Raw genomic sequence first — 19,162 nt, forward strand, 5'->3', positions numbered from 1 at the left:
TGCCTCCCCTTCCCCACCTCCCAGTGGTCTGTTCGATTATGCCTCAATCAATGTCAAATTTGGCAGACACTGACCTCAGACATGGCCTCGAAAAGGCACCAAGAGTCGGGGCGGAAAAAAGAAAAAAGAAGAGACAGCTGGATGATGCTCTCAAGCGTCGCTTGCAGGTAAGACAATGTTTTAAATAAAAATGTTAGTTTTGTAGCCCTTTGGCGTAGTATGCATGTCCAGGGGCGCCGGCGTCCGCGCCGCTAGTAGTGCAGAAAAGATCCGCCGGGCTTTTAGCCCTGCATGTTGAGTCTTTTATTTTAACGGGTCCGGGAAATTGTGAAACTTGGGCTGTTAAAGATGCAGTTTGTTTGAGAAGGAAAGGAAGGCCAATCGTTGGGGTCCTCATCGTCATATTTGAATGACAAATAAAGCTAATTTTTCCCCATACGCTACAGATGTGTCACGCGGTGCATATAGCTATTACTGCAGAACGCTCGTATTGTAATTTCTTGGCTTCAATACAATGTCTATCTGCCTCAGTTTGAACTTTAGAAAAACCCTGCAACTGAACGTGATGTGATTTTGCCAAATTAGACCGCTTAGATAAAGATTTTTCGTTGTTGTACTATGGCTGTCACAGATGCCTCTGCTGAGCGGAAGTTTTCAAAGCTCAACTCATCAAAACGCACTCCGCGCTCATCAGTGGGGCAGGAACGCTTAATGGTCTGGCTGTCATCAGCATCAATGGGGGCGCGGCTCAGAAACTGTCATATGATGACCTGATAGCTGATTTTGCAGCTAGGAAATGTAGGCGCAGCCTCTGTAGGGCCTCTGACAACTGATGGTAGTGAAAATGTTTAATATAGTTCTATAGAATAGCAGAATGGTCTCTTTATAGAGATGTAGTCCCTCTGTTGAGTAATTTCTACTGTGCAGTTATGCATGGTTATTTGCAGTTTAAAAATGTACACTTTAAAATTCATACTTCATAAAATTCATACACTTATACTGTTATTTGCACTAAACTTTTTTTTGCACTTTTAACTTTCTGTGTTTACATTTGTTCAGTTCCACTATTCATTTGCAGCAGTTATTTTGAAGTAAAGAGAACCTAACTAAGAAATTCTGAATGGTAGTTATTTCTTTGGTTGGTGGGTGGGTGGGTGGGTGGTTGGTTGGGGAGGGGAGGGGAGGGGAGGGGAGGGCACCGCCAAGCATTTGTGCTTAGGGCACCCAAATAGCTAGCGCCGGCCCTGGTACAGGCACAACAAGCTCACTGTTCACGATGCTCAAAATATTGGAAGAAAATTCTAAACTGAATTTGGGGTGAAGGTTTATATGACTGTATCTCTGAAGGGATCGAGCATCTTCAGAAAAGTTTGGATGGCATTTTCTTTTCATCTTACCTCTGTATTAGTGTTTATAAGCACAGCGCTGCTTTGTTTACAGCAGTAACCAAGGAAACAATATGTTGCAGCTGTTCTATGAGCGCCACCTGCTGTCAGAGAGGGAATTTGCATTTTTAGTATAATTTCATAAAGTTAAAGTCAGACCATCCTGTTTTAACTTTAAATGTTGTAATTGTTCAATCTTATATAAATGAAAAAAAAAAAACTGTTCGTGCTACATGTACAGTATGTAGTATCTTTGTTTGGACTGTGATTAAAATGCAATGGTTGACTCATTTTTAATGGCTGTTTGTTTGTTTGTTTGTTTGTTTGTTTTAAGGCCAGTTCAGTCTGTAATAGAGCAAATAAACAGCTTGTTCCTGTACTCTTTCATTCTTTCTTGTCTCTTGCTTAAACAAAAAAAAAAAAAAATAAAATTAAGCGTTATCAGAATCAGCCCATTTGCTGGCAGTCGGAATCAGCCATGAAAAATCATGATCAGTGCATCTCTAGATTTTGTAGATAGCCTGCTGGTTAGTTTCCTCAAACAGTCATAACTTTAACTGACTATTAACAGCACGTCAATAGAGAGTGAGACTGTTCAACTTAAACTGGTATACACTGTTAGGTATACACACACACACACACACAAACACACAATTGTGTGTATATGGTATTCCCATGTTATGGGGTCCAAATGTGTATGTGTGTGTTTTTTGAATAACAGTGTACAGTATATACTGGTGCTGTCTGACGGGACCGATTCTGATCGTAGTGGTGGGCTGTTTGGACCAAAAAATGCAAGGGCATTTTTCTTCTTCCCACTTTCAGCCTGCTACACATCTCTACCAACCACTATGTGAGTTTAAAAAGAACATGCTCATAAAAAGTGAAATATTAATAACAATCAGGTCAGACTGCCACTAGAAGGACTCATAGTGCTAAGATCAATTTCTTTGTAAATCTTTGTCTGCCACTAGAATTTCTTCAGAATAAATGCAAAACGATTTTAAAATTAAACTGCATTGAAAATATCTCAAGTGTTATTTTAGAAAACCTTGAATCAAACAACACACACACATTTACATTTAGTCATTTAGCAAACGCTTTTATCCAAAGCGACTTAAAAAACTGAGGACAATGGAAGCAATCAAAATAAACAAGAGTGCTATGATATGCAACTGTTATAACAAGTCTCAGTTAGCTTAACACAGTACACATAGTTATTTTTTTTTATCATTATATAATAAAAAGAAAACAGATAGAGCAAGAATAGAAGAATAGAGCAAGGTAATGTTAGAGGCCTTTTTTGCTTTTGTTGATTGTATAATAAATAAAAAAAACTGAATATAAAAAAAGATAAGAGAAGCTAGTTTTTTTTTTTTTTTACAAAACAATCAGAAACACAAATATTGATAGACTCATGACACTTTGTGTGTTTTATTTATTGCACTTTATTTGTTGGTAGGTTTCTACAGGGTCTGTCATGAACAAACCTTTGCAAAAATGAATTGTTCATCTGATGAAGTTCCAGTGATAAACACACATCTGCCTGTCATGATGATTGTCAGTGTTTGGAGTAACTGTCTCTCCATCTGTTCTGAAGCTGGTTCTGAAGCATCTCGGCTCTCTTGAGAAGGGACCCTGTGTGTGTGTGTGTGTGTGTGTGTGTGTGTGTGTGTGTGTGTGTGTGTGTGTGTGTGTGTGTGTGTGTGTGAACCCCAATTATATAATGTACTACTTCATTAAATAATCAAGTGTTACACATATGGATAATTTTATTCTGTCCCTCTAATCAATTAAACTAATTAGAAGAAATATTTAAATCACATTTCAGACATACTGTAGGCATATAGTGATGAATAAATACAGAATCATAAGATAAGCCAAAGAATTGCAAACTGGACTGTTAAGACTATAATAAACCTTTGTGATACAAGTAATACCTTTTTAAAAGTTTGATGTCATTGTAATATTTCTGTATATTTGCTCGGATGCAAAACGGACTGACAACAGCAGGCATGTTTAAGATGGTTTCAGAGTTTCTCTTCCTTCTCAGGATGAGCTACAGTATTTGAGATTTAGGAGCTTTTTTAGTGATAAAATTTGGAGCAACACATCGAGTAAGAGTTTTAAGAGTTGCTTGTCGATTTCCACTTTAGGAACTTTCATGTTTTTTGTTTTTTATTTGAGTGTGTGTGTGTGTGTGAATACGGCCCATGTTGTTGTTCTTTGACCTGTTTCAACAGAACTATGTGATCAGAAACTCCACCTTCTTAGAAACCTTATACCAGGAAGAGACTATCGTGTTATTTTCTCCTTTCTCTCATGAGTCTGTTCTCTCTTGAAAAAAGAAAAAGGAATCAGCAATCAGTGAAGAACGAAGAGAAAATCTTTCAACAAGGATTTATGCAAAGTTTGTTTCTTAATGGACAGCAGATCTTCGTGATTCTCTTGATGATATATTTTTTAAATGATTGAACAGAAAGTAAAAGTAAAGTTCATACTGCTGGAGCTCGAACAGAGAAAATGGCTTCTCTACATGTGCCTGGAGAAGAGATTTTTTGTCCTGTGTGCAGAGAAATCTTCAAGACTCCTGTTCTTCTGTCATGTAGTCACAGTTTCTGTAAAGAGTGTCTTCATAAGTTCTGGAGAAATAGAGAAACTCAGGAGTGTCCTGTCTGCAGGAGACGATCCTCAAAACTCGAACCTCCAGTTAATCTTGCGTTACAAAACCTGTGTGAATCGTTCCTGAAGGAGAGAAAAGAGAGCCGTTCATCAGGTTCAAAGGAGATCTGCAGCTTACACAGTGAGAAACTCAAACTCTTCTGTCTGGAGGACAAAGAGCCGGTGTGTGTAGAGTGTGTTACTTCACAACACCACATCAATCACACATTCAGACCCATCAGTGAAGCTGTTCCATTACATAAGGTAAGACCATTTATTTCTAAGGAATAAGCTCGGGTGAACGGTGATAATATGATTTAATATTCATGAGCCCAGCAACCTGTTAGCATGACTGACACTGAGCTGTAGACATTATGCATCTACCTGAGGCCAGACCTCACATCTCTGAAAATGTCATAGTAAATTTTTGAACAGGCAAAAAATAATAATAATAATAAAAAAAAACTGCATACTTGAGGTTTATGCAACTACATTCTTGCCTGAAAAAAACTACATTCTGTGACACAGTAGTATTTCAAAAATAATAGTGGGTTTGCTCTTCCACCATTGCCTTTTGCTGGGAAAAATGCTGCCTGTCTCACACAGAAACAAGCAGAGTGATACAAATACAAAGTGATACAAAGTACTGATACAGCCTCCATGCTGATACTGGTGAAATATCAGCACTCCTCTCAGCCAATCGGATTCGAGGAGAGGGGTTAAAAACATCATAACGCAAACCACTAAAAATCAACAACTCAAAAATGTCATTTAATATTTAAGGGGAAAATTACAAATACAAATAAATGTATAATGCTTGCCTTTTCTGGGTGGAGTTATGTGAAAGTGCCTTTATTGTTGGGGATGTTGATGTTTATAATTTAATTATGATTTATAAATATAACATTTTTCACCATTTACCGTTCTTCTATATTTTTTATTGTTTTATTTTATTTATTGTATTGTTTTTATAAACAGAACAAAAAATGATCTGATAGAAAAGCATCTTAATTGAAGATGGGAATCCTGCCAAATACGATCTGCAAACAAGGACGAACCCGTTTGGATCTCAATCCCCAGACCATATAGAAAAATTACCTTTAGGAAGACATTAGAGCTAAACCACATAAAACTATTCTGATGGTGGGAGAAACAGGAACCTTAGGGAAAACAACCTGATCAATGTGATGATCCAACCACATGTTGGGTGTTCAGAGAGAGAAGACAAGGTTTGGTTTGAGATCTAGATGATCAAATGACGAACATCAGTTCTGAGTCAGACCTCCAGAATCACTGTTTATGGGTTTTATCTACAAGAGAGTCCAAAACATTTAACAATCATCGACACTCCAGGATATGGAAACACTAATGGAACTGATCTTGATAAAGACATCACCACGAGTTTGCACAGATTAAGCGAATTAGAACACTGGGTTCATGAAATAGACGCAGTGTGTCTGGTGATTATGGCCCATCAAAATCGACTCTCTGACAGACAAATCTACATATTTGATGCTGTTCAGTCTTTATTTGGAAGAGATATTGCTGACAACATTGTCTTACTCTTAACACACTCAACTGGAGCTCACCCTAAAAATGCCCTGAGGGCTGTTAAAGAGGCCAAAATCAAGTGTGCAGTAAATGACAAGAAACAGCCCGTGTATTTCCTGTTTGACAACTGCCAGTCAGACGCTGCTGATGAAGAATATGAAACGATACAGGAACAATCATGGAATCTCAGTTGTAGAGGAATGAAGGGATTATTTCAGTGTCATGACAAAAAACAGAAAAACAACCAGTTGGAGGCAAATATCTACAATCTACAATCACATGTTGAGAAGATGAAAGAAAAAGAAAATAAACTGAAACAAACTCAAGAAACTCTGAAGAAGAACCAGGAACATGTCAAAAATGATAAGAACTTTGAGTATGAAGTTGAAGTGCCCTACAAAGAGAAGGTTAATATTGATCGTTCTGTAGCCAGCATGGCGATGTGCTGCACCGTCTGTGACCTACAAAGAGAGGGTTGATATTGATCGCTCTGTAGCCAGCGTGGCGATGTGCTGCACCGTCTGTGACGTGGTGCAGCGTGATGAGAAATTATCACTGTACAGTGTGCACATCGCGGGTGCAGCGGATGAGAAAAATTATCACTTGCGTAGGAGTGTGCACAAATAAATGCCACTACAGCAAATTACCGCGTCAAGAAGCAAGACACTGCAGGAATTAGAGGAAAAAAAAATAAAAGAAAGAGAAGAGGACAAATGAAGATTTAAAAAAGGAATTAAATGAGAAAATTGTACATGGTGTGTCTTTGGTCAAGAGGCTGGAAGATGACCTGCAGGAATTAGAGGAAGATAACAAAAAAGGAGCTCTGCAGAAGATCGCCCTCAACACTGATTCACTGATCACACTTCAGCACATTGATTATGACAGAATTAAAAACTCAAAAAAATAAATTTATCACTAAAAACAAAAAAAAAAAGAAATGAGCCTGAAAAGGCAAAAACACTGGAAAACATCAAGATGAGAGCAGTAAAAAAACAAGGAGCACTTGGATACTTTAAAGGTGCAGTGTGTAATTTTTAGCGGCATCTAGCGGTGAGATTGCGAAAATGTAATCAATGCTCAGTCCCCCGCTCACCCCCTCCCTTTAGAGAGAAGCTTACGGTGGCTGGACACAGGTAAAAGCGATATCATCGCTAAAGATTGGCAGAGAGCAATAAGATTTCTTTACAGAAATTAAATCACTGGCGAACCATATTTACTTAATTATTTCAATACATCGATGGCATTGCAAATCTTAATGTACTTGTTCATCATTGTGGTCAGTGTGTTTTATCTCAAGTAAGAACAACAAAGTGACGGTAAACCGCGTGCTCAGTATTAGTGCAGTATTGCCCACGAGAGGGCTACTGTAGAAACATGGTATGCGACTTGCATGTAAATGTAACTGCTGGTTTATGTAATGAAATAGCTCAATCTAAAGTATAACAGAAAAACATAACAGTTCATTAAGAAAGTTCTTTATACACCTCTAAAAACATAGTTATGAATTATATATTGCATTTCTGTAAATAGATCGTTGTAAATATTACACATTGCACCTTTAAACAAATAATGTCTAAGACCCACAAAACCTGATGAAATTCTGGAAACGAAAACACTAAACATAAGATTTCTACACCTCCTCACAAAAAAAAAGCCCTCAAAATATGTATTCATACAATAACATAACTTAACATATTTATTAATCTAACATTTTTCTGTCATTAGACTTGTACTGTATGTATATCATACAGCACTGTATGTGCTTTGGATAAACAGCATCTGCTAATTTAACTAAAATTAGCAGATGATTCTGTAAAATACTATAGTGATTACTGTAATTCCTGCTGGAAAACAACATAAACTGACAACTGCATAAAACAGTTTATGCAGTAAGATACAATTGAAAATGTAACAATTATATTGTAAAAGAAACAAATAACCAGAATATTTATTTAAAAATAACGTAAAAACACATAAACATAATCATTAACACATAGTTTTTTTTTTTCTTTTTTTTCTTTACTATAATAAAACCACATATATTTAACAACATAATAATTAAGTGCTGCCACCTAGAGTCAAATCAAGTCAAGTCATCTTTATTTGCACAGCGCTTTATACAAGACTGATTGTGTCAAAGTAGCTTTTCAGTGTTAAACAGGAAAATAGTTTGTCAATAATGCAAGAAGTCAATAACAGAGTAATTTTTCCAACTAAAGTCAGTTCATTGATGATTCAGTGATGTCATCATCCAGTTCAGATCTCTTCCAGTAGTGTCTGTGCGATCAGTCAAGTGTCCCCAACTAAGCAAGCCAAAGGCAACAGTGGCAAGGAACCGAAACTCCATTGGTGACAAAAATGGAGAAAAAAACCTTGGGAAGAAACCAGAGCTCAGTCGAGGGCGGTTCTCCTCTGGCCAAACATGAAACCAGCAGAAGCGTGGTTTAATTTCAGGCTGCAACACAGGTGCAGAGGTTCCTAAATGGTCTTCGATCCGATGGTCGTCGAGGTGATGAGGTCTTCGCAGAAGATCTGTCTCTGAGGCGCATCTAGTTAACATGGTCTCCACTGACATTCAGGGCTGTAGAGGTCATCTCTAGGTGCTGATCCACCATCTGATCTATATATGGTCTGGACCTGGGTGGCTACGGTGACAATCTGATCAGGATACCGACTGGATCCGTATGGCTACGGTGACCTCGGAATAAGAATGAAAGAGACTAATATTAGCGTAGATGCCATTGACAGTATGTGTAAAAGCGAGTACATCGGGTGTTATGGGAAGTGTCCCCGGTTCCAGTTGACTTAATCAATGCAGCCTAACAATCCTTTAACAGATTTGAATTATAGAAATATGACAGTGTTTGCCAGGTTAATAAGATGTGTCTTTAATCTAGATTTAAACTGACAGAGTGTGTCTGCCTCCCGAACAATGCTAGGTAGATTGCTCGAGAGTTTGGGCACTAAAAACAAAAAGATCGCCCACAGTTGATTTTGATATTCTAGGTATTATCAAATTGCCAGAGTTTTGAGATCGCAGTGGACGTTTAGGACTATAATGTGATATGAGCTCAGTCAAGTATTGAGGAGCTAAACCATTCAGGGCTTTTTAAGTAATTAGCAAGATTTTAAAATGTATTTGTTGTTCAATAGGTAGATAGTGCAGTGTTGACAGAACCAGGCTATGGTCATACTTCCTGGTTCTAGTAAAAACTCTAGCTGCTGCATTTTGGACCATCTGGAGTTTGTTTATTAAGCGTGCAGAACAACAACCCAATAAAACATTACAAAAATTACCATACTTGGCCACACGTGACTTCACTCATTCACTTAATCGTTTCTGTATTAGACATTAAGAGCATAGGTCGTAATTTAGATATATATTTAAGATTGAAAAATATGGTTTTGCAAATGCTAGAAACATGGTTTTCAAAGGAAAGATTGCTATCAAATAGCACAAAGAATTGACAGAGCAGTCATCAGTCTTAGACAGTGTTTATGTTATTACACGCGGAGGTTTTTGGTCCAATAATTAAAACCTCAGGGTTTTTTTTTTCAGAATTTAGCAGTAGGAAATTGCTAGTCATCCAGTTTTGCAGTCAGTTTTGCAAATTTGTAGGTTTCATCGGACCGTGAATAAATATAGAGCTGAGTATCATCCGCATAACAGTGAAAGCTAACACCATGTTTTCTGATGATGTCTCCCAGGGGTAACATGTAAAGTGTGAAAAGCAATGGACTACTGTATTTGGGGTAAATTTGGAGCATGTGGGGGGCTGAGTGACCTCAGAAAATTAATATTAAATATTATTGTAATATCTTAAAAACCGTAGAAGCACAGATAATTTTTTTACGGCACAAACCAGGCCAAACGAAGCACAAACAAACAAGAACATTTTTCGTGAATTTGGAGCATGTTGGGGGGCTGGTGACGTCATCACATATAATTCAATGTCTAATATTTTTAAAACCGAAGCAACACAAACAAAAAATATCGCCAGCACAAGCTAGCACAAATGATTGAGCCTGTTTGGGGTGAATTTGGAGCATGTGGGGGGTGATGTCATCGCATATAATTCAATGTCTAATATTTTAAAAACTGAAGCAGCACAAACAAAACTTTTACCTGCACAAACGAAGCACAAACAAACGTGATTATTTGTGGTGAATTTGGAGTATGTTGGGGGGCTGAGTGACCTCATGATGACCTATAAATATTATTTTAATATCCAATAAACCAAAGCAGCACAAACTAAATATTTTACAGCACAAACTAGCACAAATGGAGCACAAACGATTGAGACTATGTTGCCGACGTTTTGCGTTGGGTGGGGGGCCAACTTCATGGAGGTTTACTATTGTACTGTTGGGAAAACTCTGTCTGTTGATACTTTATATTTCATTAATTTAGACACCGTATTGAATAAATGTCTGGGGTTGTGTTTGTTCTGTTCTAAGAGAAACAAAAAGTAAGTAGATCTAGCAGTTTTTAGATAATTTCTATAGGTACAAGTACAATACCTCTAGTTTTGTTTTCTTCCAGCTGTGCTCCATTTCCTGGGCTGCTCTCTTTAAGGCACAAGTGTGCTTGTTATACCACGGTGTCAAACTGGTTTCCTTAATCTTCTTTAAGTGAAAAGGAGCAACCGTATCTAAAGTGCTAGAAAAGAGAGAGTTAATAGTTTCTGTTACACCATCAAGTTTTTCTGAGCTATTGGATATGCTGAGAAATTGAGACAAGTTAAGAAGATTATTTACAAAGCAGTCTTTTGTGGTAGAAGTGATGGTTCTTTGATATTTTATAATAGCTATATGGAGTATACACAAAACTAGATAATGATCCAAGATATCACTCTGCTGCAAAATATCAACGCCATTAACATCAATTCCATGTGACAGTATTAAATCTAAAGTATGATTACGACAATGAGTGGAGTGCAGAATGTCTATAAATGCTGATCCCAATGCATGTGAGGTCATATGAGAAAATATTGCATATTCTTCAGGTCAAGAAACATTTCCATATTTATGAAGAAACAGTGACTGTGTTGTTCATGAAATTTGTGGGCCTTATATGTTTATTGCTTTATGGTTTTTCTTTGAAATAATACTAAAATCTTAGAGAATATGCAGCAGAAATAAGAAATGTTTTCACTTGTATCTCACTTAAATAAATAAAGCCATTCATTTTTTTCCCCAGAATATTCCTGTACAGCATTTCTTGTCAGAAACAAATGTGTCTCATCTCCACCAGTGTGTGTTGTGTGTCGGTCAGTAGCAGTTTGTGAATCATCCCTTCCTGCTTTGTCCATCTCCTAAAATAACCCACAGCAGCTGAAACAAAACCTGAGAGACTGGAACAGATCATGCTGATGACTGAACTGACAACAACTGACAAAAACATGACAATAAACATAATATACAGTATATGAGGATACAACAAGACTCAGTTCATCAGTAATTAGATTTGTGTGCAATTCAGATTTTGCAGGTAAAGTTGACTCGAATCAAACCAAAGTTTAAGTGTTAATAGGCCTGATCATGGGTGATAAAAGCCTGTTTTCCCAGCTGACAGAACCATGCGTTTCTCCAGATAATATTAGGTGTCATCTTTTGTATGAAAATATTCATTCCTTCTCAAACAGACCCGCATGACAAACAGTTATGCTGAGTTTAATAGAGTGTTATTTTGGTTCTGACTTTATTTCATGTAACAGTGTGGAAATAATGTTTCTCTGTGTGACTCAAATCCATCTGAGCCAGAATCATCATTAAGAGCAGCTCTTCATCATGTTGTGTGTGAAGGTCTTCTGCAGGTTTGGGAACTCCTCATATGTGTTACTCATCTGTATCTGTGAGAAAACACACGACACTAAAGGGAAGCAGAAAGTGGATGATAATGGAGCCACAGGCTAGTGTGAATTTGAGTTTATATGAGACACACCTCTATATAAAACACTACAGAACATCAGCACTGGAAAGTGTCTGTCATTTACATCCATTAAATAAAATAACACTTTCCATTAGGACAATTAAACAATAACTGCTAAATGATCTCTTATCTGTGTTTACCATTTAGATAGAGCATGCATGTCCATTTGACAAATCATAATCTTAATGACAAAAACTTACATTTTAAATATATATATATTAATTTTAAATGGTTTGTTAAATCTTTAAAAATAAATTATTTTAAATTATATAAATAAATAATAAATACTTTAAACCAAAGACATGATTTATGAACATTGTTAAAATATTGTGTAATACTGTATAAAGTATTCTGGTCACTTTAAGTTTCATTGATGGGTCTGCAGCGAGCACATCAGACAAAAACTGATCTACAGCTCATGGATCTGTTATTTATATGAAGCCCGTTGAGCTCTCAGCCAATGAGCGCAGCGCGTTCTGCACGGACGCGCCTCGGACACTTTTTACGCCTCGGTGCGCGCGCACTCACAAACTGTCAGATTACCGGCGATGAATCACGGGCCTAAACCGTCTGATCCCTGAAGTTAATCAGACACCGGACAGGTCCGACCCACGGACGACCAACATGAGCGAGAGAGGTTTATGGTCGTGCCGGTGGCGCACGCCGAAGAGAGCGCGTTTGGAGACGAAGCGGACGGAGACTCTGTGTTTGACGCCGGTGCCGGTGAGGAGCGGCGGGGATCGGTGCCCATCCTCCGGTACAGCAGAGAACCCAACAAATACGGCGAGTTCTTACGGTCAAGAAAGTGTCGCTCTGAACGCCTGCGCTATCATTAACGAAGAGCCGTTATGTTGATAATAACAGGAGGCGCCACGCGTCCAGGGAACTCATCAGAAGTCTTTGCGCGTCGCGTCACTCGTGTGCAGTGTAAACAAGAAAGTTAAGTGAAACTTCACATAACTTCTGGGGTTATGAAATTAAATGACAAACAAACTACCGTTTCCAGAAAGATTATTTAGTTGACTAAAGAGTTGCGTATACACTATATGGAATATTATTTATTGGAGACGGTTTGTTTTCACGTAGATCTCTCTCAGGAGGTTTCATTCTCTCGGGGCCGTCATCCAGCTAACATTTATTTATTTTTATTTTTTTTTCTGAAACGTTTAGCATCAAATAGTTTATTCGTATTAATCAAATATTCAGGACATATCAAATTTTTAATCTAAAATGTTACACTGTGGTCTTAAAGTAATCTTACCCTTATAAAAAAAAAAAGAAAAAAAAAAGAATTACCATGATTATCTTAGTAACAGTTGCAGCTCCTGGTAACTTTTTATCAATTTCCTTGAAATACAGAAATTAATAAATATTTATTATATCTTATGTAATATATTAATATAACTTTAACTATGGGATTTTATTTTTATTTTAGTAGTTACCATGTTTGTTTATTTTATTTATTTATTTATTTATTTATTTTTAGGGCCTGTTAAATGACTTATGTAGGATTGCATAATTGCCTGTATTTTGCTGGTGACATATTTATATTTTTACTCGTGTGTGTGTATTTGCATTAAATGCTGCTGTTTGATTGTACTTACTTTATAATGAAAATAAGCACAGTAGGAGGGTTTGGTGCATGCCTTAGATCCTTATAATATAAAACAAAATGTATTTGCTTTTTGTATTTGTTTTTAATATTTGTACTTATATAATTTTTTTTTTTTTTTAATACTGACCTAAACCTGAGGTGATAGCGTTTTATGCAACACAAGGCCCTTTTGGTTTTACATGGCTGCCTGATTTCAGGGGCTTGTCTAGACGTGTCTTGGGACACTTTTCATGCTCAGCTGTCTTCATTAATTACCATGACACATCTGTTTGTTTCCCGGGTTAGAAATCAGGCAACCTACATCTGAAAATACTAACAAAACAATGATTTACGTGAGTGATTCTCGCTTTGCTCTTTCATTAATTTAACAAGGTATGTGTCCATGTGGATGTAAGGAAGGAAATATATAACCAACTAAATAACCAGCCGCATTAATATAGTGCATTTAGGGTCTCTCTGATGTCTGATGTCGGTCTTTATCTCTAAAACACAAGTCTATCATCTCCTAATAGATATAAAGCTTATAATTGGCCCTTCATTAAATGTATGCCTTTTAAAACCAAAGTGCGTTTGATTATCTACTTCAGCAGCAGTCACACAGTCTATAAAGAAGTTTAAAGCAGTGTGATTGCGAGAGCTGATCTTCTGCTGAAGGTCTGAAGTACTTAAGAAAGTCCAGGTGATCCGGACACAGCACTTACTTGAGGTGTAGTGATTAAATATACTGCAAAATCGAAGTTCAACATCTTGCTTCAAAAGTTTCAGCCGGTGTTAATCATATAAAGACAATGTTAGTAAAGGGCACTTTGGTGATGTGCTTCCAAAGAAAGCTTCCCAAAGCGTTGAGCTGATCCCTAAGAGCTCGATCAGACCTACAGACACATTAGTGACACATGAGCTTTCATTTGTTATGCGTGTGGGGAAGCACTTTGCCTTTGGAGAAGTGCAGATAGGAGTTGTCTTCCAGATGGTTGGTCTTGGGAGCGTTGGATTGGGTTACACACTCATTATGGGAGTCAAGAACATCTCTGTTCATAAACGTGGTGATGCTCTCAGTCTCCAATACCAAGAACAATGCTGAGCAATTGCTTAAGTTGCTCCCAGACACAGACGATTAAGCAATGTTGAGGTCTTGCAGACCCAGGAGCAAAAGGCTGTACACCCAAAATCAAAAACAAAAACAAAGCCCAGGCCCCAAACAAAACACTCCAAGACATATATGTTTTTCATTTCATTTTGGAAGCTTGTTGCAGCTTATTGCCCACTTCAACAATTACAAATTGCATACAACCAAACACAATAAAACAGATTAAATACAAATTGGCATATTGTCGATTACCACGGACACACAGATATTAATCTGGACTCAGTAGTTTGTGAAAAACAAATTAAAAAATTTTTTTGAAACTTATCAGATGCAAAGTCTTTTGTACCTCACAAATGTAAGTGTACAGGGGGTGATCTTTCAAACTGGAGTGAACAGTTTAATTGTTATTATATTCAAAAAGTTAAATGGACTGCAAAAGTGCCCATTTTTGAACAGTTTAAAATTAATTATTACATTAAAATGTATTTAAAAATAATGTGTAAGTAAAATGCATTTGAACTTTTTTATTGTTCCTTTTTTATACATACACCTCACATGTTTGGTTGTATGTACTCTTTGTATGTACAATATATTTGGTTCTCCAAAATAATAATAAATAATTCAAGAAATAAATACTTCCAGTCAAAAGAACAGAAAAACAAACTTAAAGTAGTCTTTAACATGGAATATAACGTTAAGTAGCTGTTGAAGTGGTTTCATAGGGAATATAATGCTGTACACTCTAGTAAGCATCACATGATATGGCTTTAGCAACACACACATAATGCTGAGTTAACATATATTTTCAAAACCACATTTTACATGTGATCTGGAGATGAGTGTTTTACTTTCATGTTGACCCTCCTGTTCCTGAAAAGCTTGCTAGAAGTTCATGAAGATGCCGGAATATAACTAGAATGTCCAATCAAACATGATCTCAAGTTGTTTAATGGAAGTTTTTGCATCATGACTGGTGTCCACCAAACTCAGGTCTGATCTCAGAGCTGGAGGTCATGCGCTGGAGGGTGGTCTTCACTCAGGGTCAGGGGCAGATGAAAAAGAGAAGAGGGAATTAATTTGATTTAGTACATTTCTCCTTCAGGATACTGTGAACAGCTGACTCTAGCAACCCTGATCTATTTGTGTTGGCTGTTTGTCTACAAAAGTTTCTGTGCACCAACATTTCCAGTTACCAAAACAAGTTTTTTCTCTCTTTCTCTCTTCTAACATATAAACACAATGCATGTCTCAGTTGGTTTTTGTGCTTCTGGGCAGCAATAATTAGCTTTAGAGTTCAGGAGTCATTTGTAATTTTAATCGCTCTAACTGGCATCAAAGATGACAATCATGTGACTTTGTGCTCTTGTTCAGATGGGTGTTTTGTTTATGCTTTGCTCGGTTTCAAACCTTGTTGAACTGCTTTTTTCTTACCTACGCCAGCATTTTTAAAACGCCTGCCTCTTTTAGCCAGTGGTATTTTATGACTGCTTTACCATTTTTTTTGTGTATGTCTATGCAAAATTTTTATATTTTGTAATGTCATATTTCTTCTTCTTTATGTTTTTTTTTTTTTTTAGTTTGGGTTTAGTCATTTCATTGTGTTTGTTTGTGTATTTGTTTATTTTCCTATTTCTATATATAATTTTTATTTCTGTTTTATTTTAGTCAAGTTAGGGGTGCTTCCAGCGTTAAACTAAATAATATTTAGAAATGTTTCCTTGGCAGCTAGTTATTATACAGTATATATATATATATATGGTTGCTATATAACATTTATTTATTTATTTTCCCCCAAGTAAGGGTTTATCTTATTGTTTTAGAATAAGTAATAACCCTGCTTTTAACAAACCTTTATTTAGGCCAAATTCCTGAGCCAGCTTTTACCAAGAACCTTCAATACAGCAATCCCAGAATGCACTGCAAATGAATGCCTTCATTATAAATTACATACTTAAATTTTATCCAATCACTGGTAAATATCAGTAAAATGGTTAAAAGTAGACTGGTTTTACTCAATATGCACATTGTGGGAAACCATGAGTAGAATCTGATCTTATGCAAATTAGCATCTGCCTTTCCTGTTGGAGTGATTTGTGTGTTTTTCCACTGCTTTTTTGTAGACATGCTTTTAAGCTTAATCGCTGCATGATTTATCTCGAAGCGATCTGAGCTGACTGATATTCTGTGAGAAATGACCCAGACTCAAGCAGGGTTTCTCTTCCTCTGTTTCAGCCCCGTGTTAAAGAACAGTGTTGCTCTTGCCTCGGGACTCAAACATTGCTCAGGCGCTGAAAGTAGCAGCAGGTGCTCTCTTAATGCTAAATAAACATTGGCAGAATCAGTTTGGTGTTATATCTGTACAGTTTTAGGCACATGATATATTCACCTTTATGTATGCGAACAGGTATATGACTACTTTATTCCATAGAGCCCAAAGAAGATGTCAGGTAGACTGTTTCCCTTGGATTACAGCCAAGGGATGTGCACCATTGAATATGCATGTATTCTAATGAGGTTTGTGGTGAAGGATGGGAGGAATATTTTGGTCTTTTCTCACAGAAAACTATCCTATGACTCTGTAAGACTTGAAATATAATGCATAATGTGTCTGTGGACTACATTTAACCTGTTTCAATCAGGAACATTCACAGAAGGTTCTGCACAAATGACTTCCTCCAGTAATGTTAATGAAAAGTTAGTCTACAGTTATCTAGGCTTTGACATTAGCACAAAAACATCACTCTATATGCTTAACGCTTTTGCTGAAACGTTTTTAAATAAGAAATGTTTGTCTAACATTTTTTTAACTTTACAAGCTACTTATTTCAGAGCGTTCAGAGAACATTTCAAGTAATGTTCCCATAATGTGTGCAAAATGATCAAATGGAATGTTCCCTTAATGTTTTCCTGAAACGCAGATAACCAATTTTTAACATAGAACGCCCCAAAAATTTGAAGAATCATTCCCACAATTCTGTTTAAATTACAACAAACGTCCCCCCAGTAAAAAATTAATATCATTCAAAGTTATCTGGTCTTATTATGTTGACATTAACACAAAAACATTATTTATACATCGTTTCCCGGGAATTTTTTCTAAATGTTTCCCCCTTTTTTTATTTTTTTATTAACTTCTTGTTTCAGAGAACATTCAAATATGTTGCAAAAAATTTTAAAAAGGATGTTCCCTAATGTTTTTTGAGTAACATTCTCAAACAAAACTGGGTGTTTGGGCATTTTGAAAAACACATCCTTTGAACTAAATTTGAACATTTTGTGGGGGAAAGTAGTAGCTTAATGGGCCATAATTAAATATAAAAAAGGAAATTCAAAACTCCTTTAGTGTTCTGAGAAGGGGGGTTAAGAGAAAAAGATCAAAAAAGTCATGATGGTGGGAAAAAATGAAAAAAATAAAATTTTTGAGCAACCCCTTTTTTTGGTTTTCCTTAAATGTGCCTTTCTCCTAGTTAAAAACCCGGGGGGATCAGACTCGTTAGGAAAGATTGAAAATCCCGTCTGATGGTGGCTGTCATTGGTTCTTTTCAAAGTCCCAAGGTGATAAAACCCCACAATTATTTATTTAAATTGTGTTGCTGGCACCATGGGTTTTGTATGGCCTTGTGTTTGGCCCAAGCTCTATTTAGGGCCATCCGAACCGGGGTCAAAGGCCTCTTGGGTAATCTGGGTCTTTAGATATTTGTCTTCTCTGCGAAGAGCAAAAAAACCGTCCCCCTGATCGTGGTGTTTGTGGGCAGCTGAAGGGAGAAACAGACCTGCTGTGATATTTGGGATGGGTGGCTCTGCCAGACGACTGAGCATCTGTCATCACCTGCTTACAGTCCGCTTTTGGAAAGAAAACCTCTGCCAGACTCCATCCCGTTGACTAACGTGTTGAAATCATTGATAGTATATTTTAATACGTGCTGAATGGGGTGCAGGTTCTGGGGTTCAGAGGCAAGGCTTTACATTTCAAACTCCCCCCGGTTTCGTTTAAGCTCCCTGGAAATGTGTACATTCAAGTCCTTTTGGAAAAGTGACATTTCTTTGGATGGAGGTGAAAATCTGCTGTAACAGACATGCAATCTGTGTGTGTGAATGTACAGTTACAGTTAGTCTGGGTCAGATTAAACAAGTGAATGACCGATTTAGATGCCAGTTTAAGACAATCTTGTTTGCTTGACTGAATTTAAAATTGGTAGGTGTAAAATTACTAAAAATATGGGAAAAAATATGCATTTTGGGGTAAAAAATTGTTAAAATAAGTCTTTGTTATTTGTGTATGGTCATTACTAACATACCCAATTTTTAGTTATTTTTTATTTTTTTAATTTCTATTTTCATTTTATTTTTTTCATTTTGTTTTGTGTTTGGTATACAGATGTGTGAACCGAGGTTTTAAAAAATATATATATAATATATATATATATATATATATATATATATATATATATATATATATATATATATATATATATATATATATATATATATTAAAAAATTAAATCAATAAAAAAGTAGAATATAAGGTAATTCAGCCATGAAATTTCCCAATATTTTACAGACATTTCCCTTTAACCCAAACACAACAGTGTAGTTACAATTCAAAATACAATTTTCAACACCTTTAAAAAAAAAAAAAAAATCAATGCATAAAATTCCCCTTTATATTAAAACGGGACACGGCCCTATTTTTTTCAGATTTATTTACAATGTAGTTTTTTTTTTTAAACTTATTTCAGTTTTAGTTTTTTTGGGATTTGTTAAACAAAAAGGGAAAAAAAATTTGCCTTATTACCATGGCAACTAGTTGAAGTAAAATGAGATCTTTATGAGATCTATTAATTTATAGTTGACCACTAGTTGAAGCATAACTAAATGGTTTAGTTCTCTAGGGCCTAAACTGGGCAGTTTTAGTCTGTTTGTTTGCTCTA

Source organism: Cyprinus carpio, chromosome A15, assembly GCF_018340385.1.
Source record: "Cyprinus carpio isolate SPL01 chromosome A15, ASM1834038v1, whole genome shotgun sequence".
NCBI classification, from domain to species: domain Eukaryota; kingdom Metazoa; phylum Chordata; class Actinopteri; order Cypriniformes; family Cyprinidae; genus Cyprinus; species Cyprinus carpio.